The 16,321-nt window shown below is 38.0% G+C and overlaps 1 protein-coding gene across 1 annotated transcript in view; it reads left to right on the top strand.

Annotated features, from left to right (window-relative positions):
- CDH12 (cadherin 12) overlaps window positions 1-16,321 on the top strand; it is a 162,259-nt gene that overhangs the window by 92,809 nt on the left and 53,129 nt on the right. The gene's annotated exons all lie outside the window — the stretch shown is intronic.

Genomic DNA, 16,321 nt, shown 5'->3' with positions numbered 1-16,321 from the left:
GCACAGATTAATCATATATTGCACAACAAACAGCTTCCCCTCATTTGTTTTGAATGCATCCCTACCTGTCTACCTGCATGTTGACTTCCAGAGAATTCAGAAGGCATTGCAAAATATGACCTTTAATTGGTAATACTGTGTTGAATTTTTTTTTACGGTATGAGATATTCTCCATGAGTCCATTAATCCTGCTCCTACCGTTTTGCCCTATACATGTCAGTCATATCCATTATTAGTTCCCTGGAAATCTTTGGGGGAAAAAATCAGTGTTATATTAGCACCTCCAAGCCTTCATGTACCACAGTGGTTTGAAGCAAAATATTACAGATCATAATAGTTCACTTATTTCATACTTCAGTCTCTGGGGCATGTAAAAGCTAATCCAAATGATGGGTTACTGTTGTGTGTGTTCATTCCACAACCGCTTCGATGAATCCCCCATAAAGAAGGGTTCCAGGATAGAAAAAGTTCCTGAGCTATTCTACACTGAACACAAAGAAAAAAAATGTATTAAGTTTTACATTTGTGATCTTATCTTCTCTGAGCACTTCTATGTCTCAATTTTGGGTTGGCTTTACACAGTTCCTCTCAGGCTTTTGCTTCCAGATGTCTTTAAAAGACAATTATTATTAGCTTGTTTGCCAGAGATTTATTCAAACTCGTTTTTTGTCTTCTTTATTATGGTTTTATAGATAAAGCAGATTTTATGGTTCTTTCTATTGTCCTCCCTGAGACACAACTTCATTTTTTTGAAAGATGTGTTCTTCTTTTATTAGCTATATTGTTTACCCTTACTGACTTGCTTTTTAATGGATGCTGTGCATTTGCTGTGGGTCTTCAAAATAGTGTCCCTAGATGGCATCCACACCACCTACAGTGATTTAACTGTCTCAGCTATCCCATTCCGATTTTTTATAGCATTATCCCTCATTTTTATTTATTTCCACTTTTTTTTTTTTTAATTTATTTAACTGAGTACAACCACCATGTAATTTTGGCTTTTATTACTCTTGCACAGATATTACATTTCAACTCATTATGGTTGCTGTAAAATTTAGAACTAAAGAACTTTTCCTGACTAGCTAGTATTAATACTGTTCTCTTCTTTAAGTCTTACTTGACTTAGAGCTTCCTTTAACAACTATCATTATTCCTCCCCTGATAAGGTCTACTTTACCTTTCCTGTGTATTTTTTTTTCCTTGGTACTGCACTGTGTGACTGATTTTCTTCTTTTCCATAGATTTTGAACATGCCTATTATGCTGATATTCTTGTTTAGCGCTAGGTATTAAAGCTACCTATACTAGTTCCCATTTTAACCCTTGGCTTTATATTGTGGCTTGCTTTCTCCTCTTTACTGTACCCTAGTTTGATTTTGTGTGCTCTACCATTCCTGCATTTCCTACGGGATTACCATCACCTTTTGTAGCACTCTTTGGCGAAGAATGCAGAATACTGGTGATAGCACCCTTTATCTGAACTGTATACTTTTGCATTTTTTTTTCAATTGTGTGCTTTCCAACACCTGTAAAATTTCCTGAACTTTTCAGCTAGAAGCACAATGGTCATAGGAAAGTTTTTAAACTCTCTGAAGCCTGTTTTTCCTATGGCCAAAATGAATTTTGCATCTTCTCTAAGGACACCCATTCTTTAGCAAGTACCCCTACTTTCCAGTAACGTGAATCCCTTCTCTTTACACCTTTTTCTCCGCCAGGCATTCAAAGCCTTGCCTTTCCATCTTCCTCTCCCTGATTTTACATAACGAGACAATTTCAGACTATGCTACTGTGAATGTCCTTAACTTCAGCTTTCACTTGCAGCCTAAATTTCACCCCCGAGACCTCTGTCCAGTCTTACCCTACTTTGTCAGAGCTCACATGGACTACAGCCACTGGTGCCTCCTTGTGTTTCCTGACATCCTGTCAAAGCACTTGTGGGATGCTCCAAATCTGTTCAACAAGCGAATCATCCCAGAGAGCCGCTTTGACCCAACATTCCCACAGTCCTCGTCCTCGGTGCTTGTTAAACCGCCCACCACTGCAGGCTGCTCCTTGCTTTCAGCTGGAACCCCTGCACCTGGGAGGGTACCACAGGTGCAAGAGGAAATAACATAACTGCCTGGAAACTGAAAAACTCGGTGCATTGGCAAGTTCCCTGGGCCCAATGCTCTTTCCCGTGTCTGATTTTCAGTTGTATATTTTACTTTCTTTGCTGCTCGGGGCCTTAGCAATTTTCTATTTTACTGTATGACTTCATCTGCTGTAGTGTTGCAAAAATACACAAGTCTCACATAATGTCGGACAGTTTTCATGACACAGAGAAATCATGGAATATATCATCCTCTTTGAAGAAGATAGCCTTCAGGTCTCCTTTAATGCATGCACTCTAGTGATGACATCTTTGCCCAATTGTTGCTATGAAGGAGCAAAAAAAATCACAGGAGACCAGGCTTGTCCTGTGCTTTGCATGCTAATAGGGTTGAAAACCTTTTCTTTCTATTATATCAAATGTCACAGAAGCCGAATTGTAGCACCGACTCTCAGCAAAAACAGAAGAGAATAATATTGGAGGTTCGTGTTGATATTGAAAATAATAAACATTTAGCATGGCTTACAAAGCTAAAATGTCAGTATGGGGACTCCAGTGTATTGCAACAACCTTGATCAAGGCAGACAGTTACCTGAAATGTTTTGGGGTTTTTAGGATGTCTTACAGGCAACATATTTGTATTCTTGTAAACTAAGGACTTCTGCATAATCAAAATAGTAAAAGCAAAAATCCTGATCAATGGGGATTTACTTAGCCAGTCCCATTTGGGTAAGTGTATATGAGATGATGTATAGTGTGCCTGAAATTCACAGAGACACAAAGGTAATTACAGCTAAACAAAAATAATTGACAGGGAAACAAAAAAAAAATATTTCTAATATAGTAACTGTATTTTTCAGTTTTGCCCTTTCAAAATGTTGCAATGATTCAGAGTAACTACCTGCCAGGAAATGGAGTTTATCATTTTCTTGACTACCATAGCTAAAAGGATACTTGTGCAGAATTTTAGTTTATGTGAAAAATAAGCCTTTAAAATCAGGTCCGGGTAGGTGCCAAGTTCAGGCCTGGCAAGACCTGAAGAGCCCTTGCTGTTGCTGGGAGTGAAGACCTCCACTATCACACATCACTCAGCGCTGGTCAACAAAGCCAGGAAGTCCAAGTGCAGACTGAAAAAAAGGTCTGAAGGTCCTTTAACACTAACTGCTGCAGGGTAAATATTTTTGCATCACATAATCAGGACCACAGCTTCCCAAAGGGCTTATACCAAAGATGCTATGTTATAGGTTACCTTATCAAATAAGAAGATATTACTTATCACAGAATAAAGCTTAAATTTATTTTCTGAACTCAGTCAAGATGAAAAAAAAAAATTCACAGCAGAAGTGCGAGAACATATATTATTAATACTGGAAAGAAGCTACATTGATAAATAATACATTACAAACTTGCCAAAAAATGTATCACAGAACACCTTCATCTCATCGAGGGTCCTTTAAGGAGACAGGCAGGTTCAGATGGGATATCAGCATCCAGTGATGAAAAACCACTGACTATCCTGCTGAACACGGAAATTTTTATTTAGAACCTGTGCTTTTGCATATATTCAGTGGGGAACTCCCACCTTGCATGTCTCACAGTAATGAGGAGTGTAACAAGGGAAACCTCTAAACATCGTATATTTCTGTCAGAGTTGTTTGACCTGCAGGTATCTATTGGCCCACATTTCAGAAAACTGAGGCACTTCAGAAAACTGATATTTTCTTTATAACTGGAAGGAAAAATGAATCTGAATGATTTTATTAGTAGAACTTTATTTCCAAAAGTGTTTTATATATGGCTTGCCTGACTCTTCATTAGTACACTGACTTTCTGCATTGCTGTGCATGTTTCATTGTTAAAGATGGAGCTTTTTCATGAATATTAACATTAATGTTTCATACCAAAGTTTGATTCTTGCCAAAACCAGAAAAAGTGAGGCAAAGACTGAAAGAGAAAGTACTTTTCCTATCATAGCAATGATGCTCAATCAATTAAACGGAAATTTTGTATAACACAACATTGCCCTTGAATAGAGAAGAGTGGATAAAAGCTGTTTATCTGTCAGCATGCATCCTGGTCCAGAAGGGAACTGATGGCCTTTCTCTCCCAGCTACTGACGTACGCGGTGGCTGGTTAAGTAAAAAGGCAGTTCAGCACATCCTTCCTGGAAGCTAATGGGCTAACCCTTAACGCATCGAGCGTTAGACCGGTCTGAGCTGGCTGCAAGGACAGCTGTGGCTTGTTTCCAACTCTTGAAACAAGCTTCAAGAAAGGATGGATGGGTTATGTTTACTTCAACAGTTAAATGACAAAAACTGTATAATTAGTTGGTATAAATTATACTTTATGGAATCAAACCAATTAAGTGAAGTGGTTGATTCATATTTTGTAAGGTTATTGTGCTTCAGTTTTCCTGTCTCTTTCTTTTGTTCCCTGATGACGGAGTGACTATGAAAGCAATTTAGAGAACTAAACCCTTATATACGGAGCAATAAAAGCACATGCGAATCATTTTAGTCAAAGGAATAGTATGTCTTTTTATTTTAATACGACATAAATATACTTTTAGAGGATAAGGCCCTGATATAGAAGAAATGCAATTGAATTTTAAAATTTATACATTTTTTATTCTGATATTAGCAAATAAAAGACCATTCTCAAATGTCTTATGATGTCAGCAATAAGTTGGGTTTATTTTTAAGGTGTGTGTTTTTAAAGTCACACTCCCTTAATTTATTTTTTTTTATTTATTTATTCAAAAGAGCTATTTGGCTAAAGCTATGTTTTATCATATCATTTCCAACTGACAGGATAATTCAATATTGTAGGGGAATGATTGAAAACTGTTTTTAATAGAGGAAAAATGAATTAAGGTTTGTACTCAATACTTGAGTTTCGTCTACTTTTGCACGTCTTGGCTTTAAAAAAAGCAACGCTCTGATGATCAGAAACCATTATCTCAGGGCTCTTTGGCAACCACATTTAAAATGTTCAGCCAGCTATAGATCAACGCCTAGATACCACAAGGGCTGGGGGTTTTTTGCTGTCATTGGTCTTTCCAGAAGCATCCCAGTGAATTCCATCAAGTTAGTTTGCATAAAAGAGCGTGGCAAATTTCCAGAAATGCTAACATCCTCGGAAACAGAAATGCAGCTATTCATCTTTCTGGTAACGACACCTTAAATAAGGCAAGGTTGAAGGATCATTCCTAGGACCTTGCACATCATCTGCCTGTCCATATTGTAGAAGTTTGCAGCTAATTGGATTTGAACTTCAAGAGCAGCCAGTACCGCGCATTTCACAGAATGTATTAAATCCTCCACTGGAGACAGCAGAGGAAACAACAATCTTAAATAGAAAAGTCAACAAATCAGACAATTCAGAAAGTGGAAAGAAAATATCTTTCGTTGATGCAATTTCAGGAATTTCAGTGCAAGTAAAAAAGACCTTTATAAAAGAGAAATAGCCTTTCTTCCCTTAGTTATATAACCTTTGCATGCTACTTGAATGATCTTTTATCTGAATGATCTATTAGATAGGTCTATTATCTGTTTCACAATTATGATGTTAGGAATAGAGTTTGCATATTATTACCCTTTAGATATTTCAGTGATTATTTATTGGTTCATAGCATGTTTCAATAGGTTTACTTTCAAGTGGTAAAATCTGTAGAAATATTTTGAAAGAAAAGACAACCAAGTGCTGAACTTGGAATAGCCTGCCTATAAGTACCTATGCATATACACTCCACGGATTAAAAACTCTTTTCATGGTTATTTAGTAATATATTCTATGAAGCTTAGTAGATCACAGACATTGCACATACACTATTTAGCAAAGGTTTTACTGTATAAAAGCAGGTCAATTTTGTTCACTCAGTAAACTAAATGTGGCTGATTCCATTCATGTGACTTTGAACCAGTCCTGCTCACATTTTATTGCAAAATTGGGTTCAGATGCAGAGTGCAAGTAAAGGGTCTTCTGGTCCACATGAGACAGAAAGAAAAATCTTTTAACCCACTGCTTTGGGTTAAATGAGACAGAAGTTCCTCAGATAGTGGTATCTCCCTTTAAAGATTTCAGAAGAATACAACACAGATCCCACCCAGTAGTAAATTAGACATTTACAGAAAAGGACTGTGTGATTAAGAAATTATTCTGTTCAGTAACCTAAAAAAAATAAAATAACGAAAACAGAGGTTTTGATTTAAAAAAAAAAAAAAAAAAGAGAAAGATTTATTCCCTCCCTACTTGGACAATTTGCTAGAAAAACTTACTTGGGATTAAGGTTCAGAGCTCCCATCTGCCTAATTAAGTATTTTAACAAGTCTACCCAACTTTCTGGGAAGTTACTCTACTCACTGCAATTCGGATAGGGAAGTATGGCTTCTCTTGGTACTCCTGCTAAAAGTTGTTGTGCTTTGTATACAGCACTTGTATCTTCATTGGCTCTCGGAATGAAGATGAGTCTATCTTCTATCGATTAAAGAATTTGCCTGCAGACAAGATGCCCTAATTCAGTTCCAGCAACTAATTACTTATTTTTTACCAAATGGGAGATACTTACAGAGGACAGGTGGACAGATTCATTGCAGACTAGCCTGCAGGTAGTAATTAGGTGGGAGACTGAGTCAGAGCTTGCTTTGGATCAGAAAGGGAGGGAAGGTTGAATCCTGGTCTACTCCATCTTTGTAACTTTTATAACCACTATGCCATAAGACATAAAGGGAAAAAAACACCAGCTTGGTTTTGTAAACCAAGCTTAAATCTTTCCATGTCAGAAAATTTTAAGCAAGTCGGATTTCCATTTACCTGTGAGTTTTGGGTAAACGTAAACTGTGGTTTTGAGTTGAACATGTATTTTAAGCAACCATTTCAAGGAGTGATGGAAGACAGGAATGCAGAGACTAGAGAAACGGGCCCAAGCAGTTGCAAGCCAATCATGAAACCAGCAGCCATGCAGAGGTCGTTATAATTTTGGATTATAAGACCAGTGAGTCACTTAACTGCAGCTTTAACACCAGCAAAACAATAGTCAAATCAGTACGTGAATGAATACTAGCAGACCAGTATTTGCACAGTGCCCTTCCAGGAATCAGAGGAGAACTTAGGGTAACTCCTCTTTAATCCAGGTTCCTTCCAAGTCTCACACCTCAGTACTATCTGTGTCTCCATCTCCCCTCCTCTGGCCTTCTTTTTCCTCCTCACCTTGTCTATCCTTACATTCAACATGCACCCTTCTCCTAAAAGAGACACAATTTTTCCTTGATCTCATTTTCATCTTATAACTACAGCATGGTCATCTCCTACTTCTCCTCCCCAAGTGTTTTGTTTTGTTTTGTTTTTTTCTCCCCAATAATAAACACTGCTAAAATAATTTATCCATTATTGATTCACTTCCGGCTCTGAGTCTGTCCGCATTTTACTATACTGACATCATGAATCTTCACCATCCCAGAGAAGCTCTTTACAGCTCCGTCTTGCTTGGTTTGGGCACCATACTGTCAGCTCGGTGACCCTTGCCTGCTGTTGCTATTTGACCCACCTGAGTTAGCTACATGTTTGACAGCTGGTCATAAAAAAGCCTCTGTACTTTTTTTTTTCCTACACCGCCACTTAATCAGTGCGATTATAGACATTTTTACATAGACTAATAGAAGGTATAGAAAGGCTCATTTTATTTTCCTTTGAAGACTAAAAGAATGACATGAGAGCATTGGGGGAAGTTCCTGGACATTTAAATCATCCGTACTGTTAGCCTTAGCAGAGTCACCGGGCACAGTTTTGACCAACACCAAGTAAAGCTTTTTCAGACAAATTCAGGGCATTTGGGGAAATTAGTACAGATCAGGAACTACTCTCTGTGCTCACTTTCCATGAAGCTGACCTATTTTGGTGCGGGTAAAAGAATTTAATAACATGGAAATAGGCCATTCTATACTGGCTAGCTTCCGGGCCGCAGAGTACAGCTGGTACATGAAATTCTTTGTACAGTTGTAGCTTTTTTGAGCCTAAGCTTTGCAATGCAGGCCATGCAGCCCACCTTGGGTCACAGCACCTGACAGTTCAGCAGGCTTCTGTTACTATTTGTGTGCGTGCAACGTAAAGGAGTTAACATAAAATTCAACATCTATACAGATTTCTGTTTAGGCTTATGCCAACTTTCTCTTACTTTTGTCTTACATCTTTCCACATCAGAACTCTTCAAGCATTTTCAGTAAGAGCTGATTTGCCCCCAAAGTGGATGTAGTCTTAGTAAAAGCTCCCTAAAAACTTTTTTTTTTTTTTTTTTTTTGGTAGCTGTCACTGTTGCATGATCTTGAGCATAAAATAGCTTGAAGAGTGACACATTTGATTCGGACTGAACAATGACACAGAACCCAGCTAAAGCATAATATTTTGAAAAAAGCCTGAGAAATAAACTAGAGGTAGAAATATTCAGGAGGGAGAAATATTCAGTTACCATATATTCTCAAACCACTAAATATTTAGTAAATTTTACATGTGCTTCACTTTTTTTTTTTTTTAACTTCCTCAAGAATGCATAGCTAGCAAAATTCTCTATTCTTAGAGGACTGTTTGGAGTATTGATTGAATGAAACAAAAGCATCTTTAAAGGTCTAAACTGAGAGAGATAGAACCCTCAGCTGCAAAGCAGAGCATGAAAACAAATATAGCTATTTCTTGTTCCTATTCCAAAACCAATGAAAAATATAGGTAATTTGTCACTAGGTAAACTGTAATGCTCTGATTGCACGGTAAGCAATAGTCCAAGAAATACAAATGGGCACAATAGTGGCTAGAAGTTAAATATTATCTATATTTATCATAAAAATCTGTTGTTAGTCTGCACTTATCCAATTAATTTCCTCCCATCATCAGGGTTAAGTGGTAATTGATCATTAACAGCAAGATTTATAGGTCAATTATTTTTAAACACATCATTATCATTGTAGTAGATTATTATCATTAATAATTGTATTTTACATCTGCTACCTTCTGTATAAAAGGTGTAAACAAATATGGTTCATAGAAATTCAACAACCTTTGGCTAGAATCGTGACATTCATTCCACCCCAATGTGTTATCTGTGGGGAGTGGTGAAGAAATTACTCATTCAAAACACAGAGAGTATTTAGATTGGATGCATGAAATTATCCATGGTAACCTTGGGATGGCTTAAAAGCACCATGCATCACCTACTCTCTGATACTGAAGAGCAGCTAGGGCTCCAGATTTAACAGCATGGGGTTGCCTTGCAATGCCTCGAGAACTGGTTGCAAAGCGACTCACAGACTACAGTGTCACTTGTTGCATCACTGTCATTTCTGGCAGCATCTGCCTTTTTCCCTGAGGCCTTACGTCCAAGTAAGAAATCAACACAGCCTTTCTGCTTCTGACTGTGGTGGGCTTGCTTTCTGAAAATTTGGAGGCTACAGTGCAACGTGAAGTGAAACAGAACAGACCATTTGTCATTATCGAATTATAAACACAATAGTTCAGACTTGTGATTTTTCAGAAATACCTAACAACCACAATTGTAGTCAGGTTTTCAGGAGTGCTCTGCTCCTTGTAAAAGTATTAAATAGGATCCCCCAGAAGTGCTTGGAACAATCCAAAGGTTTCTACTGACAGCAATAGGAGCTGCAGATACCAAGCAGTTTTGAAACTGTCTTCCTTAAGTCCAAAATACATGTTTAGTTCAATTTTTGCATAAAGCAAGCCATAAAAATAAGAAGAAAATAACAGAAATATTCTAGGGGAAGTCTTTCAAGTTTTCTCTCAAAATCACGACAATTCTTTTTTTCTCAGTGACTTCCACAGCAAATGTGTTGATCTTATAAATGTGATTGCCAGTGCCCTCAAGAAAAGGATCCATAGTTAAGCACTCAATACCCACAGATTTCATTGCAAAAGGAGCACCATTTACACAGAGATCTCACCTTTAAACACTTAAATTGGAAGACATAAATATCACTTTTGATAAGTTGATTGTACTCACTGTAAAGTATAAGAAACTGCAAATGTGAGGCCAATTGCTATGCTATTGTATCATTATTTTTTGGTCCCTATAACGCTCTAAATCTCAAGTATTTTAAGGAAACTGCATGCAGAAACTTAAATCAAAGAACAGTAAGCTATTATGCACTTGTACATGATGATTTCACATTTTTGTCTTTTAAAAATAATAATTTTCTGCTTCAGACTGTGCCAACATAGTGAAGAAAAGTAATACGTATTTTAGGGAAAACCATTTACATAAAATGTACCCAAAGATTCACAGGGAGTCTTCTGAGTAACACAGATGTTGAGCATGTTTTGTTTAGGTAATTCCAGGCATGCAACTTAGGTGTGACTCAGAGGACTAAAGATAGGGACCTAATTTCCTTAGTCAATGGAGAGAAGAATGATTCTTCCAATACAGATGATTTAGAGCACTTGGCTTAGATCCTAAAATAAATGCTTTGACCACATTCGTAAGAGTGAGTGAATTGTAGTAAAATTGTGTTATTATATTTTGTGCCAGAGTAACAAAGAAAATATGAAAAAGCTCCCACAAGATGTTTAAGAAGCAGAGATGTTAAGCAGAGCATTACAAACTCTGTGTCCCATCCTCAGCAATATACTTTTTATCATGTTAACGTTTCCGTATATCATGCAATTTAAATTTTATAGAGGGAATAAGTGTACTGATTTATTTCATGGTGATGGTGTGATCACTAGAATATTACCAGCAGACCTGCCTGATAAATGCCAGTTACGTGCTGCCTGAGATTCTGAAAAAGAAAAGGCATTTTCTCCTCAAAACTATCTTTTTCTATCTTATCTAGCTTGTAAGGTATGCTACCCCTTGATTATTCCTTATAATCACTATATAACTTACAGAAAAACATTTGATTCAAGCTGTTAGACTATACAAAAAGAATTCTTTTTCTCATTGTATTTTGGACTCTTTTTACTGACTTTTTTTGTTTGGTAATAATTTTTAAATCAGTAGACTGGATATTAGCAGAAGAGTTCTTTATTGGTCATGATATATAAAGAAGCTGATCATCGAGAACTGGTTTTCCACATAAGCCCTCAGAGATCCGTGAAGCATGTTGTGTAACACATGAACTCATTGACAAAGTTAGACTTTGCACAGATGACCATTTAGCCACCGCTTTTCCGTATAGCAAGATCAATGGAAGGGGAGGTGATAAGGGTGGAATCTTTCCTATATAGTAATAACAGCATGATTAAAGTAGTTACTCAGGAACTTGATTTGGTCTCCTCAGCTTGTCAGAGTTCAACTCCATATCGTCCAAGAGAAATTCTTAATTATAAACTTGAGAAAGTTCTAGAAATGACCATTTTCTTCCCCTCCTAGTAAAACTGTGCCACTACACAAAGAAAACTCAAGATTCTTCAAAGATTATTCTTCTTGCCTAGGTAATTAGGACACACGTATATGAGTGTCTGTGGCTCCATACAACTGCTTCTAGAATTATTTCTACCTTATGGTGTTAAAGAGAATATTCTCTATTGTCTTTGCTACACCTAGCACTCTTTGGAGACGGAAGCTGTGGGTCTGAATATCTTCAGCTGAGAAAATGAACTGGCATTTCCCCTTTCCTGAACACTTGCTCCAACAAGGGGGATATTATGCTCTGTGGAATTAGTCTCTGACATGCAATGGGGAGTTTTATTTTTAGAAAGCTTTCTGGAAACAGCTTATCAGTGGAATAAACAGCATCTCTGCAGCCTGGGTAGATGTAGCTCTTGCTAGGTGTGGTCTTGGGGATCCACAGCAGAAAACCAGGAATTTTTAAGAATGGTTATGCTATATCAAATGAGGCCATAAACCCTAACTTAGAGCAGTGGGTTTGAGGATGGAAGCAGCCTTGCCATAACTGAAGTTTTACCAGCCTATGCCAAGTTACGCGTGACCTGCATCAGAGCACACGGTGATAAATCACGGCCTTTCTCTTCCCTACGCAAGGTCCCAGCTCCCTGCAGGGCGCAGAGCTGCAGCCAGGAGAGGCGTGGATACATCTCGCTGCTCTGCTGAATCACGTCTTCCCAGCTTTAGGAGCATGTATGTCAGATGCTGCTAATCGTTGGTCCGATTAGCTGTAGCTGGTGTAACAGGTTTAGTGTACGGAGTATCTGCTTGTATTTACAGTATCCTTTCTTTTGCCTAGTACACTATTGTTAAAACACCAGCAGAAAAATATGAACTGTTGTCTTTGGATTCTTCCTAAACAGACAGAAATCAGTGCCCTTATAACCTGGGCAAGATAAAAACTGAAATGCTTTGATAATTTAAGATAACAAGAATACTATAATATACATAAGCTGATTTTTTTTTTCCCTGAGAAAACATTAAAGATTTAGATCAAAGAGAAAGAAATTATTTTCTTTCACTGTTGTTGCCTAGAAGATTCATGCTATCATAATTAACTGCAATGCAATACTTTGGCATCTGCCAGAAGGAACTGAAAAAAATATAGACAAAGAAAAAGCAGGAGAGGATAAGCTTGCATATACACAGTACATGTATGTTGACAGATTAGAAACAAGCTCAAATAGCATTTACAGCTGTTTGGTTGAAGGCCATTATGCATTTAACCTAAGTCCTTAGATGTTAACCTGAGTTATTTCTTAATGGTTGTTTTGCTGATGAGATGCAATGATGGTTTTCATTTCTCATTCTCATCAGAATTGAAAATCTTTTTGGTAAATGATGGCGTACCCATAAATTGCAGGTGTGGAGAAACAAACAAAAAAAAAGCAACAAAAAGCCACCTTTGCAAGTAAAAATCAAACCCCAGAACAGCTTTTGAGCCTTAAAAACTAAAACTAATCTAATCATGTCAAAAGAACTGTAACTGTGTGCTGAATTTCAGTCAATATGACTGATTACCTGTCACTTACTCAGCTCTGATTTCTTCCCGCTATGCGCTTTCGAACCATCTTTGTTTTAGAAACTCAGAGGCAGCGTGTATGAGTTGTTAGCTCACCTCCACCTCGGTTTCCTGAATGCTTTTGGAGCCGAGTAATAAACCCTATCAGTCATTTCAGCCTAAAAGCTTCAGCAGCAGCATCACTCACTTATTTTTATCATCCTCATTGATGCTGCTCAACCTGAAACTCTGAGGAAGTTTCACACCTTGGGTCACATAGAGACTACACAGACTTTGCAAGGGAATGCCTGAATGCTGATGCTAAAATACATAATCATTGGGCTTTCTCTAGTTTTGGATTCTAGGTTGAATTTTAAGTGTAATTTAAGAGTGAACTGTTGCTTAAGTTAAGCATGTCAACTGGCACATGACTTTTGGACTTAAAAATAACTTTTGTTTGTTTGTTTGTTTGTTTATTTTGTTTTTTAAATTCCATTTACAACAGAGTGAGAAATCTTGACCAGGCAATATGCATTGCTATTAGTCTTCCTATATGTGAAAATATTCCAACTCGCATGCAATATACATGACTGAAATCAGCAAGAGGGTAACCAGTTGCAGAGTCCAGTTTCATAGTGCAGCCTGAGGGAAGTAAGGGCTTGCTCCTTTGGGACATCCCATGTCACTAATCCTTTACAAAAGCCAGCAGCAAACTTAGATTTAAAAGAGATTCACGCAAGTAGAAGAACAGATTTTTGTAGGCAGAGAAGTCACGTGAGACAATCTGCAAAATTTGGCAGAGCCGTTTGAGCAGCGTAACCAGCTGCTGCGTAAGTTTGTCTGCCCTGCTTGTTCCATCATGCCTAGGAGCTGCAGAGAACAAGGTTTTCAGGACCTTTGGGAATAAAAGGCTATTACTCAGGCCTCTTTCAATATACTCTATGGCAAATGGAGGTAGTAGTGTATACAGGCAAAATGGACAATAAAAACTGAATCATGCTAAACTGTCACAGCAAGTCCACAGCAAGAAGTAATGTCTTCTAGAAACAGAAAAGTAAAACTCTACAAAACTGTCTTTCTGTTACAATTTGTGTGCAGCATGTGTCGATCATTTCAGATGTCCTCTGTACAAAGACTGTTTTCTGGGGGGGGGGGGCGGGGGGAAGGGTTTTCATGTTATGTATTATATTCTCTTGAAGTTTTTCCCTGAGCTGGCAACAATATACATTATTTGTTTCCATTTATTTTATTGTGAAAGTAAGTTGTCACAGTAGCACCATTAGCAGCTTCCATATGCTGTGAAGATACTATTACAGGAGGACGATGGCAGTGTAATTACGTACTACATCTTCAGAGATCTGACTCTGGCAGAGTTGAAGATTACTTCAGAGTTTCAAATTAATCTGAATGACCCCATCTTTATTGCTGTTGAATTTCTGGAAGTGATGAAATGCCAAGTCATTGAAAATAACTGATAAAAGCCTAAACAATCTGAAATGAGTAATGGAGTGTTTCTTTGACTCCATCTAAGTCCCATATGCTTTACAGCCAGGTACAATATTTTATAGAGAAATGTTTGTTTTAATGAATCTGAGTGCTCTTCACTTCACTAAGAATAGATCAACTAGGCGAAGAAGGAAAAATCCATTATCATATGCTCTTACACTTTACGTTCACCAAAATTGTGGCTGTAAAGAGCAAACAGTGAAGCAATGATTTCTGTCATCCAGTGTAAGTGTCTGTAAAAGACCTGGGCATCAGGGCCAGAACTGTGTTGTGGAAACGTAATACAAGATTCAAGTACAGGCAAAGCCCTTTTGGATCCCTTTTCTTCCGCCTCTTCTGAATAACTTGCATAGCAGAGACTAATACACATATTTCTAAGTGACATTAGATAATAGGAGGATTTGTGATTGTCTCCTGCATAACATCTTGAATGAAGTCATTGAAGTACAGCTAAGACATAGCTGAGGCTACCCTTGTCTTGATAATATTTTGCATCGTACTTCTCCTTTCCAGCTGTTAAAACAAGAAGAAGAAGAAGAAGAAGAAGAAGAAGAAGAAGAAGAAGAAGAAGAAGAAGAAGAAGAAGAAGAAGAAGAAGAAGAAAAGCTTCCTTTAGTACATTCCCTTTGAAAAAGAAAGAAAGGTTCCTTTAATATGTTCCCTTAGAAAAAAATTAGGGAAATGAAAATCACGCAACCTTTAGTAGCTCAATCAATAAGTACTACAAAGCTACACATGGTAATGTCCAGATGTGGATGCTGACACAAGCAGACTTTACTTACAGGGATTTTTACAAACAAACAAAGCGTGTTTTACCTTCAGACATACTTTGCATGCTGATGGAGAGAGGGAGGAAGCAGACAAACCACATTTTTTCAGAGGCAATCAAACAGACAATTATGTAGGTACCATTGCCCAAACTACAAGCTTACAAAAGAGTAGGTTTGCTCCTGATCCAGCAGTGCTAATGTCATTTTTTTCCTCACCTGGAAATATGACAAAGCTGAAAAGGCTGACACAGCATGCATTGTAAGGAGATAACAACAGGGAATAGCATCTGCTGTTTAATTCAGCGGCTGGATGCGAAAGTCATCTATCCTGCTGTTCCATGATATACAACTTCTCAGAGCCTTATTTTGTGAAGTGTGACTGAACCACTACCAGGCGGAAATCTCTGAGACATCCCCCGAATATGCCTCCCACTAGTCACAGATATCTGTCCTGCTATACACCTGAAAAAGAGGTGTACATTTTCTCCTACGTGTTCACGTTTAGAGGAACAGAGAAGGCCATTGCCAATGTTTTCCTGCGCCGAAGGGGCTGCTCTGCGAGAGCTGTTGGAAGATGACCCAGGAAAATGCAATGAAGGGGCAAAGCAAATGCCAGCTTTGTTGAGAGCCAAGAGGAAGCGCATCAAACATCCCGGGCTCGCTGAAATCAGCTCCAAAAGCTGCTGGCAGTTTTGACAGCAGAGGCTGCTGCGTGAAGAGAGGCGAGCGTTACCTGCCCGCGGGAAATACTCGTCACGGTGGTGCTCGCTGGCAACTATTATGTCTGGCATTTTTTTCGAGATAGCTGTTCCCCTCACATATAGATAGTAATGCTTATTTTAAAAGTGTGTAAGTTTCTTGTGTTTTGGTTTTGGTTTGGTTTTCAACTTTTATTACCATTAATAGTAAATAAACTGAAAAGAGAAGTGTGCAGAGCTCAGGATTTATGTTTAGCATTGACGTTTTAATAAGAGCTCCCTCTGGTGACCAATGTAGAAACTAGAGCTCCCCCCACCCCACCCCCGAGTTGTACATGTAATTATAGTACCGAATATTACAGAAATGGGTGGA

Source organism: Grus americana, chromosome 2, assembly GCF_028858705.1.
Source record: "Grus americana isolate bGruAme1 chromosome 2, bGruAme1.mat, whole genome shotgun sequence".
Lineage (NCBI taxonomy): Eukaryota > Metazoa > Chordata > Aves > Gruiformes > Gruidae > Grus > Grus americana.
This window is presented reverse-complemented; position numbering and strand designations above follow the sequence as displayed.